Source organism: Heterodontus francisci, chromosome 6, assembly GCF_036365525.1.
Source record: "Heterodontus francisci isolate sHetFra1 chromosome 6, sHetFra1.hap1, whole genome shotgun sequence".
Lineage (NCBI taxonomy): Eukaryota > Metazoa > Chordata > Chondrichthyes > Heterodontiformes > Heterodontidae > Heterodontus > Heterodontus francisci.
The window spans coordinates 66,720,291-66,735,438 of record NC_090376.1 but is presented as its reverse complement, the minus strand read 5'-3'; positions in this window follow the sequence as shown (position 1 = coordinate 66,735,438).

The following is a 15,148-nucleotide window of genomic DNA, read 5'->3' as shown; positions in this document are numbered from 1 at the left end:
ATGAGATGTATCTGAGGCTGCTATGTGAGGCAAGGGAGGAGATAGCAGGGTCTCTGACACAAATTTTCAGATCCTCTCTGGCCACAGGAGAGGTGCCAGAGGACTGGAGGACAGCAAATGTGGTACCATTATTCAAGAAGGGTAGCAGGGATAAACTAGGTAATTATAGACTAACATCAGTGGTAGGGAAATTATTGGAAAAAATTCTGAGAGACAGGATTAATCTCCACTTGGAGAGGTAGGGTTTGATCAGGGATAGTCAGCATGGCTTTGTCAGGGGGAGATTGTGTTTAACAAATTTGATTGAATGTTTCAAGGAGGTGACTAGATGTGTAGATAAGGGTAAAGCAGTTGATGTCATCTACATGGACTTCAGTAAGGCTTTTGATAAGGTCCCGCATGGGAGATTGGTTAAGAAGGTAAGAGCCCATGGGATCCAGGGTAATTTGACAAATTGGATTCAAAATTGGCTTAGTGGTAGGAGGCAGAGGGTGATGGTCGAGGGTTGTTTTTGCGATTGGAAGCCTGTGACCAGTGGTGTACCACAGAGATCGGTGCTGGAACCCTTACTTTTTTTGTGTACATTAATGATTTAGATGTCAATATAGGAGGTATGATCAGTATGTTTGCAGACGACATAAAAATTGGTGGTGTCGTAAATAGTGAGGAGGAAGGCCTTAGATTAAAGGATGATATAGATGGGCTGGTAAGGTGGGCGGAGCAGTGGCAAATGGAATTTAATCCTGAGAAGCGTGAGGAGATGCACTTTGGGAGGACTAACAAGGCAAGAGAATATACAATGGATGGTAGGACCCTAGGGAGTACAGAGGGTCAGAGGGACCTTGGGGTACTTGTCCATAGATCACTGACGGCAGCAGCACAGGTAGATAAAGTAGTTAGGAAGGCATGCGGTATACTTGCCTTTATTAGCCGAGGCATAGAATATAAGAGCAGGGAAGTTATGATGGAGCTGTATAAAATGCTGGTTAGGCTTCAGCTGGAGTACTGCATACAGTTCTGGGCACCACACTATAGGAAGGATGTGATTGCAATGGAGAGGATGCAGAGGAGATTCACCAGGATGTTGCCTGGGCTGGAGCATTTCAGTTATGAAGAAAGACTGGATCAGCTGGGGTTGTTTTCCTTGGAGTGGAGAAGGCTGAGAGGGGACCTGATTGAGGTATACAAAATTATGAGGGGCATTGATAGGATAGATGGGAAGGAACCTTTTCCCTTAGCGGAGAGGTCAATAACTAGGGGGCATAGATTTAAGGTAAGGGGCAGGAGGTTTAGTGGGGAGCTGAGGAAAAGTTTTTCACCCAGAGGGTGGTTGGAATCTGGAACACACTGCCTGAAGGGGTGGTAGAGGCATGAACACTCACGACATTTAAGAAGTATTTAGATAAGCACTTGAAATGCCATAACATACAAGGCCACAGGCCAAGTGCAGGGAAGTGGGATTAGTTTTGGACAGGTGCTTGATGGTTGGCGCAGGCGTGTTGGGCCGAAGGGCCTGTTTCCATGGTGTAAAACTCTATGACTATATGACTCTATATCACATGGAGTGAATCGAATTGGCTGAAGACTGGCATCTGTGATGCTGGGGACTTCAGGAGGAGGCCAAGATGGATCATCCACTCGACACTTCCGGCTGTAGATTGTTGCAAATGCTTCTGCCTTATCTTTTGCACTGATGTGCTGGGCTCCTCCATCACTAAGGATGAGAATATTTGTGGAGCCACCTCCTCCAGTTAGTTGTTTAATTGTCCAACACCATTCATGACTGGATGTGGCAGGACTGTAGAGCTTAGATCTGATCCGTTGGTTATGGGATTGCTTAGCTCTGTCTATTGCATGCTGCTTACACTGTTTGGCATGCAAGTAGTCCTGGGATGTAGTTTCACCAGGTTGACACCTCATTTTGAGGTATGCCTGGTGCTGTTCCTGGCATGCCCTCCTGCACTCTTCATTGAACCGGGGTTGATCCCACGGCTTGATGGTAATGGCAGAGTGGGGAATATGCTGGGCCATGAGGTTACAGATTGTGGTTGAGTACAATTCTGCTGCTGCTGATGGCCCACAGCACCTCATGGATGCCCAGTTTTTCATTGCTAGATCTGTTCGAAATCTATCCCATTTAGCACGGTGGTAGTGCCACACAACACAATGGAGAGTATCCTCAATGTGAAGACGGGACTTCGTCTCCACAAGGACTGTGCGGTAGTCACTCCTACCAATACTGTCATGGACAGATGCATCTGTGACAGACAGATTAGTGTGTATGAGGTCAAGTATGTTTTTCCCTCTTGTTGGTTCCCTCACCATCTGCTGCAGACCTAGTCTTGCAGCTATGTTCTTTAGGACTCGGCCAGCTCGGTCAGTAGTGGTGCTACCGAGCCACTCTTGGTGATGGACATTGTGGAAACTGATGCTGTGCTTTCCAATGATGTCACTAAGCAACAGCATATTGATGAGAACTAAAAGGGGGCCAAGGATAGATCCTTGAGGGGCACCAGATATAATGGTGCAGGTGCAGGAAGACACGCCATTAGAGGTGATTTTCTGGCTACAGCTGGGTAGATAAGAATGGAACCAGGAGAAGATCAGCTGAAAATCAACCACTGGGCAATCAGTACTTCCAGGTGACTTCGGTTGCATGCTGGTGCTGTCACTCTCTCATATCTGTTCTGTCCTTGCTGTTGTCAATATATTGTGAAAGATCTTCTCAATGTGCTGCCCCCACTTCCAGCACAGTGAAGTTGCACAGAATGCAGCTAACAATGACAATATGGGAGACTCTCTGTGAGTTGTTCTCAAAGCCCACAGACCTGTCCAGGCAGTGGAAACAGTCTGATGTGCTGTTCTGTGATGGTTCTCATAGCTCTGGTTGTACCACTGTTTTGCAAGCAAGCATGGTTTACATATAGGTGCCATGAGCCATCTGTACAGTTAGTCTTAGTTCTCCTAACAGCATCCTCAGTGAAGTCAAATACTGGGGGGACTGGTGCAGTGTAGGCATTTTGATCGCTACTAGGAAAGCAGTTGAGGATAATTGTTTATCAGCTGAGCGTTGATGAAGTGATGGCCTTTCCAACTCATCATGACTGCTGGTTGATTTTTTTTTTCATGGGATGTGGGCATCACTGGCTAGGCCTAATTGCCCACTGAAGGCATTTAAGAGTCAATCACATTGCTATAGGTTTGAAGTCACATGTAGGCCAGACCAGGTAAGGGCAGCAGATTTCCTTCCCTAAAGGGCATTAGCCAACCAGATGGGTTTTTAACAACAATCAACAATGGTTTCATCAGCACCATTAGACCAGCTTTTAACTCCAGATGTATGAATTGAATTCAAACTTCACCATTTGCTATGGTGGGATTTGAACCCATGTCCCCAGAGAATTAGTCTAAGTATCAGGGTTATTGGTTCAGTGACATTACCACAATACCACCACCTCCCCTTGAAAGGGAGAATATCTGGTGTTGTGTTTTCTACTTCACACAAACACACCAACCACACACGGAGGATTGGTAACTCTATTAAGTGGTTTCTTTAACTTGAAGAGATGAAACTATCTACAACAATAACTGAATGGTAAACCCAAAGATAGTTTATCAATATATTAAGAGTAAGAGGATAACTAAGGAGAGAGTAGGGCCCATAAAAGACCAAAAAGGTAACCTATATGTCGGGGCGGAAGACGTTAGTGTGGTTCTGAATGAATACTTTGCGTCTGTCTTCACAAAAGAGTGGGCTGATGCAGTTACTCTAGTTAAGGAGGAGGAATGTGAAGTATTGGATGTGATAAACATGGGGAGAGAGGAAGTCTTAATGGGATTAGCATCCTTGAAAGTTGATAAATCACCAGGGCCAGATGAAATGTACCCTCGGCTGTTAAACGAAGCAAGAGAGGAAATAGCAGAGGCTCTGACCATCATTTTCCAGTCCTCACTGGATACAGTTGTGGTGACGGAGAATTGGAGAACTGCTAACGTTGTGCCTCTGTTCAAAAAGGGAGCAAGGGATAGACCAAATAATCAGTTAGTCTGACCTCAGTAGATTAGATATACAGCACTGAAACAAGCCCTTCGGCCCACCGAGTCTGTGCTGACCATCAACCACCCATTTATACTAATCCTACACTAATCCCATATTCCTACCAAACATCCCCACCTGTCCCTATATTTCCCTACCACCTACCTATACTAGTGACAATTTATAATGGCCAATTTACCTACCAACCTGCAAGTCTTTTGGCTTGTGGGAGGAAACCGGAGCACCCGGAGAAAACCCACGCAGACACAGGGAGAACTTGCAAACTCCATACAGGCAGTACCCAGAATCAAACCCGGGTCCCTGGAGCTGTGAGGCTGCAGTGCTAACCACTGCGCCACTGTGCCGCAGTGGGCAAAGTATTGCAATCTGTTCTGAGAGACAGGACAAACTGTCACTGAGAAAGCACAGGTTAGTCAGCATGGATTTGTTAAGGAAAGATCTTGTTTGATGAACTTGATCAAATCTTTTGAAGAACTAACAAGGAAGATAGATGAAGGTACTGCAGTTGATGTGGTCTACATAGATTTTAGCAACGCTTTTGACAAGGTCCCACATGACAGACTAGTTAAAGAAATAAAATCTCATGGGATCCAGGGAAATACAGCAAGGTGGATACAAAATTGGCTCAGTGGCAGGAAACAAAGGGTAATTGTTGACGGGTGTTTTACGACTGGAGCGCTGTTTCCAGTGGCATCCCGCAGGGCTCAGTGCAGGGTCCCTTGTTTTTTGTGGTATATATTAACGATTTGGACGTAAATGTAGGGGGCATGATCAAGAAGTTTGCAGACGACACAAAAGTTGGCCATGTGGTAGATAGCATGGAGGATAGCTGTAGGCTACAGGAAGATATTGATGGTCTGGTCAGATGGGCAGAAAAGTGGCAAATGGAATTCAACCTGGATAAGTGTCAGGTGATGCATTTGGAGAGGTCAAAGAAGGCAATGGAATACGCGATTAATGGGAGAATACTGAGAAGTATAGATGAAGTGAGGGACCTTGGAGTGAATGTCCACAGATCCTTGAAGGTAGAAGGACAGGTCGATAAGGTGGTTAAGAAGGCATATGGAATCCTTTCCTTTATTAGCTGAGGTATAGAATATAAGAGCAGGGAGGTTATGCTGGAACTGTATAACTGTTAGGTCACCAGTTGAGTAATGTGTGCAATTCTGGTCACCTCATTACAGAAAGGATGTAATTGCACTAGAGAGGGTACAGAAGAGATTTATGAAGATGTTGCCAGGACTGGAAAAATGCATCTATGAGGAAAGATTGGATAGGCTGGGGTTGTTGTCCTTGGTACAGAGAAGGCTGAGGGAAGATCTGATTGGAAAGTACAACATTTTGAGGGGCCTGGATAGAGTGGAGGTGAACGGCCTATTCACCTTAGCAGAGAGGTCAGTGACTAGGGGGCATAGATTTAAAGTGATTGGTGGAAAAATTAGAGGGGCGATGAGGAAAAATGTTTTCACCCAGAGGGTGGTTGGGGTCTGGAACTCACTGCCTGAAAGGGTAGTAGAGCCAGAAACCCTCAACTCATTCCAAAGGAGTCTGGATATGCACCTCAAGTGCCGTAATCTGCAGGGCTATGAGCCAAATGCTGGAAGGTGGGATTAGAATAGGTGGCTCGCTTTTCGGCCGGCACAGACATGATGGGCCAAGTGGCCGCTTTCTGTGCCTTAAACTTTCTATGATTCTATAACACATCTGGTCTCTAGATCTGCCCCTATCTTCTGCCTGAAGATCACATGAGTATATTCATCACATCCTGTCTGGTGATGGGCACCGCTTTTAGATATGCCCCTTAAAGGTACACCACAACATCCCCCTTTTTTCTAACTTAAAGTAGTATTCTTAAATAATCAGAACTACTTACATAACATCAAGAGAAATCTTACGTGTTTAAACCTATGATTATTTTTTTTTGATTCCTTCATGGGATGTGGGCATCGCTGGCAAGGCCAACATTTCTTGCCCATCCCTAACTACCCTTGACAACTGAATGGCTTGCTAGGCCTTTTCAGAGGGCAGTTAAGATTCAACCACATTGCTGTGGGTCTGGAGTCACATGTAGGTCAGACCAAGTAAGGATGGCAGATTTTCTTCCCTAAAGGACATGAGTGAACCAGATGGGTTTTTACGACAATCGATAAACTTTTTTCCAAATAGGTATGTATGGAAATGTTGGATTCCAAAAATCAAGGCCAAGGTTTCCCATTCGATATTCGAATAGTTGGCCTGGGCTGTTGATAGACTCTTGGAAGCAAAAACCATCGGCTTCCGTTTTGAAAGATGTATGCTCCAAGGCCTTTTTGTGACGCATCACCCTCTAGTGTGGTTTCCTCTGCTGGGTCATAGAATTGAAGTATTGATGGCCCTTCGATCAATGACTTCTTGAGCTTATCAAATGAGTGTTGATAAACTTCCTGTCAGATTAACGGGACTTCTTCTTTCAGAAGTTCTCGAAGAGACGAGGCTTTTCCTCTAAAATTCAATGCGTATGACGAAAGAAAATTGAATAAACCTAAACAACATTGAAGATCACTTTTATCTTTTGGGTTGTGCATTGTGCTAATGTCCTCCAGTTTGGAAAGATGGATGCTAGCATTTGAATATATAGAACCGAAAAAGTTTATCTCTTGTACATTGATGTTGCATTTTTGGCTGTTGAACACAAGTCCCTCTGGATGTGTTGCTTCCATTAGGAGGTGCAGATTTTGATCATGCTCCTGTTTTGTTCAGCCAACAACAGCGACGTCATCTGTTATACACATGCATCCTGGAATTTCACATGTGATATGCCCCATGTGTTGCTGGAAAAGATCTTGGGTTATGGAAAGCCATAATGGTAATCATTCTAAACAGTGGGCTGGATTTTACAGCCCTCCCCGCGTCATGGGTCATGGTGATGGTGGGGGGAGGGGGCCAAAAAATGTCTCCGGTAGAGGGCTGTCACGGGCCTTGATGCCAGGAAGGCCTGGCCTTATATTGCTGGTGGCGGCTAGGCCTCGTGGCGGCCTGCCTGCCGCTCGGCGACATGACCAAAATTTAAATACATTAACGTAATAAAATAAATGAATTAATGATTTACCCACTCTCGCCGTCTGTTCCGGTGCCATAATGGTGCCTGTGGCTGGCACTCCTGCACCTTCGGATATCCGTCCGTTGATCTAAGGCGGAACACTGGTGGGGAGGGGGGATCTGGTAAGTTTCTCAGTGCGGGAGAGAGGGGTGCTGGGTAAAACTAATTTCATTGGTCTTGGGGCTGGTGGGAAGGGGTAAAATTTAAAGTTGATGAACTTTGGGAGCAGAAGGTCGGGAGTGCAAGGTAAGTGTTTTTGGGGGGGAGAGGACAGGTTATTATTTCTATGCTTATTGGTAGGGTGGTGGGAGAGGGTCAGGATAAATTTATTTCATTTTTTAAAAACACTGTATCTTTAAAAATTTAAATTAAATGGAAAGGCTCAAAGCCCTTTAAAAATGGCATCAGCGTCTGCACAATGATAGCTGACACCATTGCCGGGGATGGACCGCCCGCCCCCTCCACGTCATCGGGTGGGGGGGGGGGGGTGGGGAGGGGGGGTTGTGGGGGCTGGTTGGGATGGGGGGGAGGGGGTGCGGTCTGCCCTGGCCATTTACATGAGTTAATTTAAATTTAAATTTAATTCAGCATCAAATTTGGAGAAAAATTTGGCATTCGCTAACTTGGGTTTTAATTCCTCAAGAATGGGAATTTTATGTGGGTATCCTTTCAGTGCCGCATTCAGACTCTTGGGGTCTAGGCAGACCCGTATAGAGTCATCTTTTTTGTGAAGCATGTGATGGAGTTACACCAATCGGTGTGATGCTGGACTTTACAGATTATGCCTTCTCTTTCCATCTTCTCCAGTTCTACTTTCAGCTTATTCTGGATATGGATACTACACTTACATGGGAGATTGATGCAAGCATTAGCATCTGCACACACATGCAATACTGCAACACCTTTGAAACTTCCAATCCTTTCGAACATATCCAAGTATGATGACGTTAGGCCAGTTACGGAGTTGATAGGGTTTTCCTTGTGGCCTGTTGTTTTTGCCATTGTCATGTCGATGCTATGAATGTTAGACAAGGTCAGGTCACTACAAGCCAGTAGGCCTGCAATCACTGGACTTGTGGTGTCCACAATACAGAATATCTGGGATAACCATGGTGAGTTGTTGTAGTGACATGCATGTGTGATGGATCCCAGGGACGGAATCTCTGAGCCCTTGTAGCTGTGAGCCTCGCAATGGTTGGCTGAGCCATCACTTTCCACTTCTGTGGGTAAGCAAATGTTCGCAAGCAAATGGACCAATGGGTGGAGCACTACCTAGAACTGTACTCCAGGGAAGATGATGTCACTGATACCGCCCTCAATGCAGCCCAGTCTCTGCCAGTCATGGATGAGCTGGACGAATAGCCAACAAAATCGGAGCTCAGTAATGCCATTGATTCTCTAGCCAGCGGATAAGCCCCTGGAAAGGACGGCATTACCCCTGAAATAATCAAGAGTGCCAAGCCTGCAATACTCTCAGCACTCCATGTACTGCTTTGCCTGTGCTGAGATGAGGGAGCAGTACCACAAGACATGCACGATGCCAATATCATCACCCTCTATAAGAACAAGGGTGACCGCAGTGACTGCAACAACTACCGTGGAATCTCCCTGCTCAGCACAGGGGGGAAAGTCTTCACTCGAGTCATTTTAAACAGCCTCCAGAAGCTGGCTGAGCATGTCTACCCTGAGGCACAGTGTGGCTTTCGAGCAGAGAGATCCACCATTGACATGCTGTTCTCCCTTCGCCAGCTACAGGAGAAATGCTACAAACAATGGATGCCCCTCTACGTTGCCTTCATAGATCTCACCAAAGCCTTTGACCTCGTCAGCAGACATGGTCTCTTCAGACAGATTGATCGGATGTCCACCAAAGCGACTAAGTATCATCACCTCATTCCATGACAATATGAAAGGCACAATTCAGCATAACGGTGCCTTATCAGTCCCCTTTCCCATCCTGAGTGGTGTGAAACAAGGCTGTGTTCTCGCACCTGCACTGTTTGGGATCTTCTTCTCACTGCTGTTCTCTCACGCGTTTAAGTCTTCAGAAGAAGGAATTTTCCTCCACACAAGATCAGATGGCAGATTGTTCAACTTTGCCAGTCTTAGAGCAAAGACCAAAGTACAGAAAGTCCTCATCGGGGAACTCCTCTTTGCTGACGATGCTGCATTAACATCCCACACGGAAGAGTGTCCGCAGAGACTCATTGACAGGCTTGCAACGAATTTGGCCTAACCATCAGTTTCAAGAAAATGAACATCATGGGACAGGACATCAGAAATGCTCCATCCATCAATATCAGCGACCACGCTCTGGAAGTGGTTCAAGAATTCACCTACCTAGGCTCAACCATCACCAGTAAACTGTCTCTCGATGCAGAAGTCAACAACTGCATGGGAAAGGCATCTATTGCTATGTCCAGACTGGCCAAGAGAGTGTGGGAAAATGGCGCACTGACACGGAACACAAAAGTCCGAGTGTTTCAAGCCTGTGTCTTCAGTACCTTGCTCTACAGCAACGAGGCCTGGACAACGTATGTCAGCCAAGAGCGACGTCTCAACCCATCCATCTTCGCTGTCTCCAGAGAATCCTTGGCATCAGGTGGCAGGACCGTATCTCCAACACAGAAGTCCTCGAGGCAGCCAACATCCCCAGCATGTACGCCCTACTGAGCCAGCGGCGCTTGGGATGGCTTGGCCATGTGAGCCGCATGGAAGATGGCAGCATCCCCAAAGACGTATTGTACAGTGAGATCATCACTGGTATCAGACCCACCAGCCTTCCATGTCTCCGCTTTAAAGACGTTTGCAAACGTGACATGAAGTCCTGTGACATTGACCACAAATCGTAGGAGCCAGTTGCCAGCGATCGCCAGAGCTGGCCGACAGCTATAAAGGTGGGGCTGAAGAGACGCGAGTTGGAGAGACTCAGCAATTGGTAGGAAAAGAGACAGAAGTGTAAGGAGAGAGCCAGCTGTGTAACAGCCTTGACAACCAACTTCACCTGCAGTGTCTGTGGAAGAGTCTGTCACTCTAGAATTGGCCTGTATAGCCACTCCAGGCGCTGCTCCACAACCACTGACCACCTCTAGGTGCTTACCCATTGTCTCTTGAGACAAGGAGGCCAAAAAGGAAAAAGAAAAAGGGTACATGCTTTTCAGTATGCAAAGTGGAAGAATGTTAGCACTCGCAACTGCATCAATTTTTGTCCACATCATATGTCTCCCAGGCTTCTGTGGGCATACAGTATGAATAGTGGCAAAGGCTTCTGTCACGGCCACATAGTGAGGTTTGGGTGGTTCCCACTGTTCAACTCTCACCTGACGGCAGCAAGTGTGTTTGTTAATAGGATTTAACCCTTTTGTGTTTTATTTGTCAAATAAATGGATGGCGCCAGGTTTTCTTGTAGGTTTAAAATAGGAAACCAGTTGTTTATTGATCAATACACCTTATCCCGATCCACTGACGCATTCACTTGCACACACACACACACACACACACACAAGGAGAGACAGATAGAGAGGAAAAAGGGGTAAGTGATTATAAGTGAGGGGTAGGTTTCGGGGGGAGGGGTCATGGTAAACCTGTTGAATTCTCTTGGAAGTCAATTTCACGTTGGTTGCAGGCCTGAGGTGTTTCTAGTTTTATCTCTCTTGGTTTAAAGTTCAGTTGAAGACGGTGGACTACTTCTGGTTCACTGCTATATAAAGTGCAGCTGTAGATTTCTACAGCAGGGAGCGCCCCTTCTGGTTTGCTGGAAACAAGCTTCTTGGATGTTGCTTTCTGGGTGTCTCTCTTTCTCTCTCGCCCCAGGCAGCTTTTTAAGGTAATGATATGTTACATATTACCTCTGTGTGGGAGACATTTTGGTCTCTCCCCAATGGTGATCGCACAATGACCCAGGACGTGGCCACTTCACACCTTCTTTGTTTCAGAAGAACATATCCAATTCAGGAATATTTTACGGTGGGTGTAAGATGGGTACAATTGACACCTGTTAGCTTTGAAGATTTTCCTTTATCCCTGTCAGACAGTTTGAATATACAAAGGCCAAGCCCTTTTCCTTCAGTGGCCATTTTGGGAGCACATTGTTCATTTTTAAAAGAAAGGTCCTTTTTTTTAAAATTACAAAGTCAGTTTTTATAACTCTTCAGATTTTGTCCATAATTTTTCATCGTTGCACTTCCTAGCTCCATGACACCTCCGATGGTACACTGTTGTCAATACATTCTGTGATACTGACTGGAATGCCTGCTCACTGTGTGTGTAAACGCTCTGATCATCTTCATCGTCTAACCTTGCCATCTTGCTGGTCATTTCATGGTTTTGCCACTTGTGATATCTGCTACACTCCTTCTGTTTGCTGCAATGCTGTACCTGTCTTGCATCCAACTGTGGCTTGGCCTGGTGTCAAGTCACCTGTTCTGGCTTTGGCTTCCTGCATTGGTGCTTCCAGTGTCCTCTGGTGCCACATGCCTTGCATATGTTATGGAAAGCTGGACAATTATTGGGTGCATTTATGAGACTGCAGTGCTTGCAAGGCTTACCAGGTCTGTTTGAATTGGCTACCATGCCAGTGATGGACATAATGCACAGAGCCTGTAAACTCTGTCTCCCCTTGATGATTGCCTCATACTTGCATCCACTTTTGAGCAATGCTACTTTTGTGTTCATCCAAAAGATTCTGTTGAAATGCTTCGATAGGGGTAGAAGCTATCACCAGCTCAATGATTCTACCAGCCAGCTCTGCTGCTAAAAAGTCACAATCATGGCACTTATCTCTGCACTGGCTCACAAACTGATCTATTGTCTCCTTGGGTTGCTGTCTGAAAGACATAAATTCAAGATGGTGTATGCGGAAATTGAGCTTGACTCTTAACTGGTCTTCCAGTGTAGACCATATTTTGCTTGTGTCTTTGAGGTCATCCTCCGACAGTCCTGATGTGTTCAGTCCGTGGAGATCTTTGTTTCCTCGGGCTATTTTTACTCTTGGCTTGTCTATCTGGTTCGGAGACAGCTAGGTCCAGAAAACATAGTTCTATCCATTGCCTGAACAATTTGAATACAGTAAGGAGGCCTGCTGCTTCTAATTCAGAGATGGGAATTTTGTAGTCATCTTGTCAGTGTTTCCAGGAGTTTCAATTATATCTGTGGCAAGAAAAAACAATCAGGCTTCCACAGCTCTTCAGCGGTTAAATTCTGCAGCTCCACTGGCTTGCAGCTCCTTGGATGGCCACACCCTGTTTTTGGGCTTAGGATCGATGGCGCTATTGCTGCTGTCCCCTGCTATTGCTAAGCCCCCCCACGTAGCTGCATTTCAGAGTCAAAATTTTAAATGGCAATGAAGGTCTTTTTCAGCTGTCCCTGTTGCAAACGTTTGGTCGTCCCCGCCTGTACGCTCGATCCAGTGCCCTGATGCCCAGCGCCATACCTCACGGAGTTGGTTATCTAAAATGTTCCCCTGCGCAAGCTGTAGCAGCAGTTGGACTCAGACTAATGCTCCCTTGATTTTCAGTTGTTTTACTTGGGCCTGACGCCTGCCTGTTGAAGCAAGGTGTGGTGTCCCGATCACGCGGCTTTACTGTGTAATGGATGCCTACACTATTGCAGACTCACTCACACAGACTTCCAGTTGGAAGGGTCCCTCACAGCTGTATGTGCACAATCAATGACAGCCCGCTCATGCGAGCCTACTGTAGCAACAAATACAGCCCTTTCCTATTGACCGCTGCTGTCTCTGCAGAATGTAGCACCGTGCAAAAGAGGCCTTGATGCAAAGGGGTTAGATTGACTGTGTGACTGGAGTCCCCTGCTGCAGTCAGGCATGAACCTGAAGCAAGTTAAGTTACCGTAGTCACTTTGACTGTCACCAGCAATGCATAGCTAGCTGGGACAGTGGGTTGTAGGCCTTGTTGTAAGAAGCTACACAAGCCTGCAGCATCCTCTCTGGAGAAACACAGTCTCCTGATGCACTGCTCCTCATAAAATTGGAGGTAACTGACTCTGCGTATATAGTTCCCACTGGCAGGGTAAGGATGCCTGTGAACAGCCCTTCTCATGTGTGAGCCCTGACTGCAGCTTCTTAAGGTTTCCTGCCCTGCTGCTGCTCCTGTTGTTCCTCTTCCTTCTCTTCCTCCAACCACACTGGAATGTCCAGGATGACTCATATCTGGAGCCCTGTGCGTCTTGAGGTGCAGAAGCAGAATAATAGTGAAAAAGAAAATTCCAATGGCAAGACTGCTGAAGAAATCCAGTCGGGAAATGCAGACAAATTCTGGGTACTGCCTGTGTGGAGTTTGCAAGTTCTCCCTGTGTCTATGTGGGTTTTCTCCGGGTGCTCCGGTTTCCTCCCACAGCCAAAAGACTTGCAGGTTGATAGGTGAATTGGCTATTATAAAATTGCCACTAGTATAGGTAGGTGGTAGAGGAATATAGGGACAGGTGAGAATGTGGGAGGAATATGGGATTAGTGTAGGATTAGTATAAATGGGTGGTTAATGGTCGGCACAGACTTGGTGGGCCGAAGGGCCTGTTTCAGTGCTGTATATCTAAATCTAAATCTAAATCTAAATGCCAATGATCTGAGTGGTTACTGGTGAGTACCCCTTTAAATACCAGTTCTAATTCCTGTATCATGCCTATACAGCTCAGTAGTGCTGGCCGTGTTCAGCTTTTCAAGCTACTTCTGCTTTGACATGGTGTCAGGATCCTATTGTTATCACAGGACCCTGATTTACATACTTTAATAAGGGTGCTGCATGCCACAAGCAGGCACCTGGGCCATACTTTGAAAGCCTCTGATAAAATGACAGTGAGTGGGATTGGGCTGGGAATGGGTAAGTGTACAGCAAGACGATTTTAGGGCTTTCGTCGCTCTATTTCTGCTGGGTGAAATGAGTTAAGATTGGCCCCGCCATTTGGAAGATCAGCAAGCCTTGTTTTTACTGAGAGCAGATGCTATCATCCGAGACCACCAATCCAATCCAAAACCTCTAATCTCGATAATATATAAAGTTCACTGGTATTGTGCAGGATTCCTTCAGTTTATGAGCCTAAGATCCTGGGGATTTTTTTTTAGAGATATCTCCTGTTGTCACTCAGAAAAGCAATAACGTGGAACCTTCAGAAGCACAGCTGGAATGCATAGCAAAATAAGTCAAGAATTTCTTTTGGAAAAGAGGTTTCACAGCTCCACGATTCTTTGTTTTTCCTTTACAGTTAGATTACGACTGTTAGTTAGATTATGATTTGAATTAAATACAGTGCAGCATTCCTGGCAGCAAACAGTACATTGTGTCCTATCTTCATCATGGCTTCTTTTAAAATAACAGAGATACTTTTTCCACATGAGTCACAGACCTTGCAGTGCAGAGGAAGACAAACAGCTTGCATATTCTAATTAGATTTATTATTGTTTTTAAAAAGGAAATAGAGCCAAAATTTTCTTCCAGTTTTTTCAACAGAGTTAATTTGATATAGGATCGAGATGCTCATGGTCGACACCAACACAAGGCACCACGTGTATTTACTATTTTGTTCATACACATAGCAAAACCCAGAAAGCAGAAAACTGACAATAGGCAAGTAGGTTAGAGAAGGTTTGTTATATACTTTCTGAGCAGCCTCCCAAAACTAATTGGTTTGTGACTTCTGGTGATACGTGAATTATTTCATAATGGTGGATGGGTGAATTGGAGTACATTGCTGCCCAGTGCACAGGGGTTTGTTGAGAACTATCGAAATGACTGACATGATTGGATGTGTTTTCAATGAACCGGTGAGTTTGCAAAATGGATGAAATCTAGTTCACCAGTATTAATGTATTTCTTTCCAGTCACTGGCCACCCATTTTGATTAATAGTGCAAGGAATCCAGTATCTAGCCTGTCCAAGTTGAAAGGCTAGGGAGTTTAATTTAAGGTCAGACTTAGTGTACTGGAAAATGTAGTTATTCGCAATTTATGAATGGCTATTTTAGGTTACATAACAACATTCTTCAGGGGTTAGATTCAA